Genomic DNA, 7,096 nt, shown 5'->3' with positions numbered 1-7,096 from the left:
GGATCCGACTTCACGGCAGTGAGTTTGGTGCAGGCTCAAGGAGGAGGGAGGCTCCCAGGGAATGGCAGTGCTGCTGGGTGTGAAGGGGGCCAGGGCGGCCTCAGTTAGAAGCAGGAGGGCAACATGGATGGGGGGTGCTGGGGAGGCACAGGTTTCATAGGGGAAGGAAGGAAAGTGTCCTGTCTCTGCCTGTCTTTACCATTTCCCCTTCCTGGAGGAAGCATCCCACTCTCTCTGGCTCTCCTCATGGGCTTTCCCTACTTTTTCTGGATCCTCCCGTCAACCTCCCTGAAACTTATTCTTTATCCTAGTCTAGAGCCTGGCTCTGGACGTGACTATTTCACTGAGCTCTCACTGAGCTGGGCAGACACCCAGAGATAGTAACCCTAGGTCAATGGGGGACTTGTGGCAGATGTCCCAGGACCAAGAAGTCTGCCTGATGCAGTGCAGATGGAATTTGGCTCTGGAGAGCCTGGGACGTACCAAGTCTCTGACCCATCCTTTCTCCCTTACTTCCTCGCCATGTGAGTGCAGGGCCTCTCTGCATAGCTCTTTATCTGAGTCACCTGGGTTACTTCACTGGCTTGTCAAGCAGGAGTATAATCATGCTGCTGGCTTATTTGGATGGACCCAGGCCCAGAGCCTTCCCTCCACATGGCTCTGCAGTTTTAAGGGGTGGAGAGAGTAAGTGCAACATAGGAAAGCAAGGGAGTAGGAGGACCTCACCTTGGTCAGGGTGATCACAGGGATTGGCTACCTTCCCCTGGGAACCACAGTGTGTCATCTCTTCTCAAAAACAGTCAGCTGGTGCTCATGGAGCAACTTCTTGGTGTCTTTTCTGTGATGGGTTTTATGGGATATTGTGAGCCATAGAGGATGAATATTGTCCTTGTCTTTAGAGAACTTACACTGTAGTCATTGCACTAAGCAGTAACCTTCACCCAGTGCAGCTGGAGGCCATGTGGAGAGTTTCCTGCCTACCCACACTCAGCTTCCTCATTGCCAGCTTGCTGTGCCTGCTGTCTTCAAAGTACTGCAGTCCTCTCACTACTGTCCCTTATACCACCTGTGTATTATCTGTTCAGTGTGCCCAGTGCTTTTGTCTGACCTTCTGGAAGCCCATCCTGATGAGCAAAGGCAGCACAAGGAGACCTGCCACTCTTACTAAGAATTTAATCAGACCTCTTTTTCCAGGCCACATGTGTTTGCTGGACACAGGCTCTGATGGGCATCACTGTGATAAGACACCCCTGGCTCAATGATCTGGGGGCCCGTGAGCAAATCTTTACCTTCCTAGAGCCTCAGACTCCTCACACAGACACTGTAGGGTCTGAACAAGATGCTTCCTGGAGAAAGAAGCAGATATATGGCCTGAGAGCTAGCAGGAACTCTGGGGAATTTCCTTTGTTGCCTCAGTTTTCTCTTCCACAAAATGGGGATACCGTTGCCACTTCTGTAATAGTGTGGTTAGGATTTCAGAGATGGTGTGGGTGAAATGACCAGCTGTATCAGATGCTCAGAAAGTGGTTAGGAGGTTCCAGTTAATTTTCAAAATTGTATTCTTTTTTTTATGAATGTGTCTTCTCTGGCAGAGGGCATATCTACAGAAAATAGCACCTGTACACAGTCAACCACCCTGACAGAATGAGTTGTTGGATCTGTGGGCTCAGGACCTTGGTCTCAGGGGAAGTCAAGCTCAACTGACTTCAACATACTGCACAAAAGCATTGTTCTACATTCTACTTTGGTGAGTAGCAACTGGGGTCTTAAAACCTTGCAAGTGGCCATCTAGATGCAACAATGGGTCTCTCCTCATTCAGAGCAAAGAAGAATGAAGAAAACCAAAGATGCATGGAAACAATTAGTCCAAGGGACTAGTGGACCAAGCAAACCTCAGCCTATATGATCATGAAACCAGAAGAACTAGATGGTGCCTGGCTACCACTGTCAACCACTCACAAAGGAATCAGTGCAGGAGATCCTGGATAGAGTGGGAGAACAATGTGGGACAAAACTAAAAATCATAAAAAAACAAAAACAAACCATATTTACTGGCCTGATAGAGCCTGCTAAGACCCCCGAGACTATGGCTCCTAGTTACCCTTCAGGTCTGGAATTAAACTCACTCCAGTGGCTTCCAGCCAAACAATTAGACAGGCATATAGGGTGAACATTTACATCAGGTAGATACACTCCTTAGAATGATCAACTGTAGGAGAACAGAAGGGCAGTGTTTGCACAGGGAGATAGCTCAGGGGGCAGGAATGCATAGGAAAGAAGGACACAGGGAAGAGGTAACTACAGAGAGGAAGTGGGAAGAAAGCTGTTATATTGTAAGGGATTGCAGTCCATGTCATGAAACAAAATGTATATGAACTGCTGTATGGAAAATGAATTTGCTCTGTAAACTTTCACCCAAATCACAATAAAAATTGAAAAAGAAAATAGTGTCTGTAGCAATTAGTTTTCAATTGCTGAAAGACCCTCACAGGTGGCGATGGAAACTGCATGGTGGATGGAAACTGCTGATTGGCACCTCCTCCCCAAGTGGTGCCTAGGGCACATGCCATACATGCCATACCTGCCTTACCCTAGATCCACCTCTGTTCCTTCCAGCCTCTTGGTTTCCTGAGGGCAAAGACTGGAATGCCAGTGCTTGAAGGGAGCAGGGACTAGCTCATTAGATTCGCAGGTAAGGAAACCCCAGAAGCTCAGCAGGTAAAGCTGCCAAGACCCCTAGACCTCTGGTCTGTGTCTGGAGCTGGAGTCGCGGGAGGGGAGGGGCAAGCTTCCTGCAGAGGTGGATGCAGGAGAGAGGTCATTACCATGTCAAGAGCTTAGATCTAAAGCAGATGCTCAGGGCTGCCAGTTCTTGCTCCCTTCCATTCCCAGGAACCAAAGCCCATCTGAGAATTTTAACAGGTGACCCCTTCCTGGAGGGTCTTGCTGCACCCCCACTGTACCCCCCACCCCCATTTGTGTCAGGATCTAACAGGAATGTGAGTAAGGGCTGATGCAGGGAGGATGAGTAACTGTTATTCACAGGGCAGCCCTGACTTCCGGGGGGCCTGGGGGCTGGGGTTGTTGGAGGGGGGAGAGGAGCTGAGGTGGCAGATATGAGGCAGCTCAGACTTGACAACGGGCTCCAGGGCCCCTTCTGCTCTGTGACTGAAAGGGCAGGTTGACCTGGGGTGTGTTTAACATCCCAGAGAGGTGGTGCCACTTTGGGCTCTTTTCTGAAATTGGCTCATGGGTGAGGGTCTATCTAAGCCAGGAGAGCTGAGGCATGAGCAGTCCCCTCTTATAAAACCCACAGGAAATGTATGGGCAGGAAGTCAGAAGAGGGTTGGGACAGTCCTGCCTGTCACCACCCATCCCCTGCCTGTGATAACCTTAGAGATTGGCCTCAATCTTAGGCTGTCCTTCGACATTTGTCTTCCTCTTGAGCCAGGATGGTCTTGCACTGATGTAGAAACATGAAGACCAAGGCTGTAGAGAGCGGTGTGTCCACGTGGACTCTCCTCGCTCTCCACTGCAGGCTTGCTCCCAGGCCCCCGTGGGCGGAAGCAGGTCAGGGTCCTGCAGAAGAAGCCCTCACCAGGCGGAACTTCAGCTCTCCACTTCCGTTTCGAGGCTGAGCCTCTGCACGAAGGGTCAGAAGTCCTGGCTGGTGGCCAGCACTGTCTGGACAGGAGGAAACCGGGATGTGAGGAGTGGCGGGCTCTTGAGTGCTTAAGAACAGAAATTCCACCGGAAAGAGAACAATGCAAAAGGGACACGGAGTCATCCTCCGGAGAACAAGGGAGCAAGGAAAGGGACAGGGGGCCTTCCCCAGAGCCAGGTAAACAACCTCGCCTGGGGAAGCCCCACTATCACTAGTCCTCCAGGTATGGGTGTGAATTGAAAGCCTGAGGGCTGGGCAGGGTTTGGGACCAACTGCAAGAAATGGTTCCTTCCATCACTTTCTAGTCTTCCAAGAAGTCCTTGCATGGTGCAAAAGGTGCTGGTAACTGAAAGGTTGAAGGTTCAAGTCCATCCAGAGCATCTCAGAAGAAAAGGCAGGCTGTCTGCTTCTGAAAAGTCAGCCACTGGAAACCCTGTGGAGCACAGTTCTTCTCTGACACATACGGGGTCTCCATGAGTCGGAACTGACTTGACAGCAACTGGTTCTAAGGCATATGGTCTTCTATAAGGAAACACAGGGTCCACTGCCAAGGTCAGGAGGGTCACAGGGGGGCCAGGGAGGAACTGAAGGAACCAAGCTGTAGCTGAGGCTAGGACAGCCACAGCACCCAAATGGCCCAGTTTGCTGCTACAGGAAACCAAAACCAACAGCTCTGGATTCTAGGGTGGAATTTTCAGCTGGAGCCTGCAAAGGACTGTGTTAGGCATGAAGTGGCCAGGTCAGGTCTGAGTGGAGGCCAGCCCAGGGGCATCTGTAGGCCTCGGTCAGGGACCCAGGCTGGGAAACAGGGTGACAACAGAGCAGGGGCAAAGCAAATCTCAAGGCAGGAGAACAAGAAGCCTGCACAGGCAAAGGACACCCACCCACTGGGCTCCTGTGCACTTGGGACCCCTGCCCCAGCCTCCCAGGCTGGCAAGGCTGGAGGGAGGGTTGGTGCCAAGTGTCTGAAAACTCATGCCAGGCCAAGTTTAGTTTTGCAGTTGCCCCCGTTAGTTTGGTTAGACCATTTTGGATTTGCAAGCATATCCATTCCTAAGGTTTTGAGTGTCTGCTTACCTTTTCTTTAGAGTTTCAGGAAAAAAACCCCTCTTCCAAACCACCAGCAATAATAATGGCTAAGATATATGGAGCAACTGCTGTTTGTCAGGCCTATGGCACATTCACTGCCCTCTCATTCTCATAGGGCTCTGAGATAGGGAAATGACCTCCACTCTCAGATGAGAGCTCTGGTGGCGTAGTGCCTAAGGCACTTGGCTGCTAACCAGAAGGCTGGCAGTTCAAACCCACCAGCAACTCCTTGGAAGGAAGGTTGGGCAATCTACTTCCATAGTGATACTGCCTTGGAAACCCAAGGAGGGGTTGCTAGGAGTTGGGTTTGACTTGATGGCACATAACAACAACTCCGATGAGATAACCAATGTACAGAAGGCACAGGTGTCTTGCCCAAGGTCACTCAGCTGATGAGAGGAGTTGGCTCCAGAGCCCAGGCTCTTCCTGAATGTCAGTGCCTCCACTGTGTCCCCCCCCTCTGCCCCAGGGGGTCAGTCCAGGCCCTCTCACTGTGTGTCCACTGCTGCCCAGGTCTGCCCTTCCTAGCTCCTTCCTTCCTTGCATCAACACTCTTCTGATTGAGGTCCTACATCCTCTCACTCACCCCTACAGTCTGTCACACTGAGGAACTGATTCTAACTCAGGTCCTAATGAGTTAACTGTTTCAAGCCCTCCCGAGTCACACTTACTTTTGCATTCTGACATTCTGTGCTTTGGCCCAGTGCTTCTCAGCCCCAGCTGTACATCTGACTCAGCTAGGGGCTTTGAAAAACATCCTGATACCCAGCCCCGTCTTTGATGACTGGAATCAGAATCGCAGGAGCACTGGCAGTTTGGTTTGGTTTTTAAGTAGTTCAGGTGGCTCTTTCGGCCTTAGCGCAGGTGAGTGTGAGCTATGGAATTACAAGTACCTGGACTGCCCTGGGGTGGGTGAGGGCCAAGAGTCCTCTTATGACACCAGGAATCCACCTGGCCAATGAGGATTGGTCAGTTTTCCCCAGAAGGAGCCACAGATTATGGTTGGGGAGGGAGAGGACCTGCCACCTTGCCCTTTGACCTTCCTGCTGAGTGAACAGTTGTCTGGCATTCCCCTTTGACTTGTTTATGTGTTTATGTCTGTGGGCTGTTGTTGTTTTTTTCTTTAAAATTTATTTTGTTGTTATGGAGAATAAACACAGCAAAACACATACCACTTCAACAGTTTCTACATGTATAATTTAGTGACACTGATTATATTCAACTTGTACAACTTCTCACACTCATTTTCTGAGTTGTTCCTCATTTTTTTGTTTCTTAATTTTTATTGTGATTTGGGTGAAAGTTTACAGAGCAAATTCATTTTCCATACAGCAGTTCATGTACATTTTGCCTCATGACATTGACTGCAGTTCTCCACAGTGTAACAACTCTCTTCCCACCTCCTCCCTGTAGTTACCTCTTCCCTGTGTCCTTCTTTCCTATGCATTCCTGCCCCCTGAGCTATCTCCCTGTGCAAACACTGTCCTCCTGTTCTCCCACAACTGATCATTCTAAGGAGTGTATCTACCTGATGTAAATGTTCACCATTTATGTCTGTCTGTTTTTTGGCTGGAAGCCACAGGAGTGAGTTTAATTCCAGACCTGAAGGGTAACTAGGGGCCATAGTTTTGGTAAGTCTCACCAGGCTCTATCAGACCAGTAAACCTGGTCTTTTTTTTTTTTTAATGATTTTTTTATTTTTATTTTTATTGTGATTTGGGTGAAAGTTTACAGACCAAATTCATTTACCATGCAGCAGTTCATATACATTTTGTTTCATGGCATTGACTACAATTCCCCACAGCTCTCTTCCCATTTCCTCCCTGTAGTTACCTCTTCCCGGTGTCCTTCTCTCCCTTGCATTTCTACCCCCTGAGCTGTCTCCCTGTGCAAATACTGCCCTTCTGTTCTCCCATGACTGATAGATCCAAGGAGTGTATCCACCTGGTGTAAATGTTCACCCTATATGCCTGTCTGTTGTTTGGCTGGAAGCCACACGAGTGAGTTCAATTCCAGACCTCAAGGGCAGCTAGGAGCCATAGTCTCAGGGGTCTCACCAGGCTCCATCAGAGCAGCAAACCTGGTCTTTTTTTCTTTTTATGATTTTGAGTTTTGTCCCACATTGTTCTCCCACTCTATCCAGGATCTCCTGCACTGATCCCTTTCCAAGTGGTTGACAGTGGTAGCCAGACACCATCTAGTCTTCTGGTCTCATGGTCATATAGGCTGAGGTTTGCATGGTCCACTGGTCCCTTGGACTGGTTGTTTCTATGTCTTTGGTTTTCTTCATTCTTCTTTGCTCTGGACCCATCGTTGCATCTAGATGGCCGCTTGCAAAGTTTT

Source organism: Orycteropus afer, unplaced genomic scaffold (assembly GCF_000298275.1).
Source record: "Orycteropus afer afer isolate SDZICR_OR568_19922 unplaced genomic scaffold, OryAfe1.0 scaffold00006, whole genome shotgun sequence".
Lineage (NCBI taxonomy): Eukaryota > Metazoa > Chordata > Mammalia > Tubulidentata > Orycteropodidae > Orycteropus > Orycteropus afer.
Note: the sequence above shows the minus strand (reverse complement) of the source record.